The 1,838-nt window shown below is 44.9% G+C and overlaps 1 non-coding gene across 1 annotated transcript; it reads left to right on the forward strand.

The window, feature by feature from the left end:
• Positions 1–466: 466 nt before the first annotated feature.
• Positions 467–538, forward strand: TRNAD-GUC (transfer RNA aspartic acid (anticodon GUC)). Its single transcript has one exon. It is a non-coding gene; the product is annotated as a tRNA-Asp (tRNA).
• Positions 539–1,838: the final 1,300 nt, after the last annotated feature.

A 1,838-nucleotide genomic window follows, 5' to 3' on the forward strand; every position in this document is an offset into this window, starting at 1 on the left:
ATGAACAGCAAGTTGTTTTACATTGCAATGCATATGTTGTTTTTTTTTTTAGCACTGATTTAGCAGTTCTTTAGCAGGGAGGATCCTCAGTGAATCTGCAGTAATTGTACTGATCTGGAGAATCATGTTGATGGGTAATTTCTACTGCACATTAAATGTCATAACAAAAAATGAAAAATGATAGGAAATTTCCTGGTTTTTGTTTCAAATTCACCTCACTTGGAATATTTTTTTCCCGTTTTCTGTACGTGATATGGTAGAAAGAATAGTGTGATTCAAATCTACAAGTCGTCCTGCAAAAAACAAGCCCTCATATGGTTATATGACTAGAGAAAAATAAAAAAAGTTGTGGGTTTTGGAATATGGGTAGAAAACAATCAAAAGCTCTCCAGTGATTTATACTATCAGTCATGTGCCCTGTGTTCATTTTCTCATGGTGTGTCGTCAAAGAGCCCAGCAGAGCCAATCCTCGTTAGTATAGTGGTGAGTATCCCCGCCTGTCACGCGGGAGACCGGGGTTCAATTCCCCGACGGGGAGGCAAGTTTACTTATTGCCGCAGCTCTTCAAATTAACAGGAAAAGTTCATTGATTTCGATAATATTTGTATCAAGAAGCTGGTTATTCTTTATTGTTTGATTGTCACTCATGGGTGCATCAACTACAAAAAATCACCACATCTGGGACAAATCCATCCCATAATAACAGCTTATTGCGAAAACAGAGGTTTGATTAACCATCGGAGAGAGTAGTTAAATTCTTGCTACAGTTCTTCGAATTAACATGAAAACTTCATTGACCTAGATATTAGTATTGAGAAGCTGTTAATGTTTGATTGTCACTCACTACAGGTGCATAAACCACCAAAAATCACCCCATGTGGGACAAATCTGAAGCGACCGATGGGAGGGCCGCGGGTGTGTGTGTATGCTCTATTCCAACAAAATCCCCATACTCAGATTTTACCGGTAGTAACATTTCTTTACTAGGAAACATGTTTATAATACAATCAACTGAGCTATCTGCACACATGGGTATAGGAAGCCCCTGGACTTTCACTCCTTCCGGGTATGCAGCAAGAAAAAAACAACAACAAAAAAAATGGCGGCAACTTTCCCTAACTTTCCCTACAAACACGTACCAGTCTTTCCCGAAAGAAGATGTCGCTCCCACGTCGCAGGCCTGGGGTCTCGCGGTGATGGGTCCCGGTGCAGCGCTGGAGAGATGAAGCTCCTCGGTCTTTTCTTTTCTTTTATCTTCCCCAGCTGGTGACGGATTATAAGTAGTCTTTTGGTCCCGGAGCACGCCGGGCAGAAGAAGGCAGGTCACAGTCCCTGCAATTACACTCAGATGGCGGTGCTCGGTAGTCCGGTTAACTCCCTGAGGAAAACAAAGTTCTGCAGACTGGGAGTGACAGAAACTGCTTTCACCGGGTGATTTCTTCCTGACTTTTGCGGCAAAACGAGCCCTCTCTTCAGGGAGACCACACGCAGGACTCTCCTCACTGAGCTCCGGAGCTGAACAACACTTTCCCGCGTCTTCTCTTCTGGTTTTTTCCACACCAGCTCCTGTGGGGAATTTCCCAGCTCTGTGTTTGTCGTTGTACAGTACGACGCTGCCCCCTTGTGGGCAATTGCTGGAACAGTATTCAAAGCCATTTCTACAGAAGGGATACAGTCGGACTTGTTGACCCCATTACATACCCCCCCACTTAAAGGTTGGCAGTCCCTGTCAACTACCGTCGGTTCCCAGGCAGCGATGACTGCAGACGTTACAGGGGTTGGTTGAGAAGTGGGCCATACGTACTGGTCCCTGTAAGACCGCCCGGGCGGGATCCCAG

This window comes from Anomaloglossus baeobatrachus, chromosome 4, assembly GCF_048569485.1.
Source record: "Anomaloglossus baeobatrachus isolate aAnoBae1 chromosome 4, aAnoBae1.hap1, whole genome shotgun sequence".
NCBI lineage: Eukaryota > Metazoa > Chordata > Amphibia > Anura > Aromobatidae > Anomaloglossus > Anomaloglossus baeobatrachus.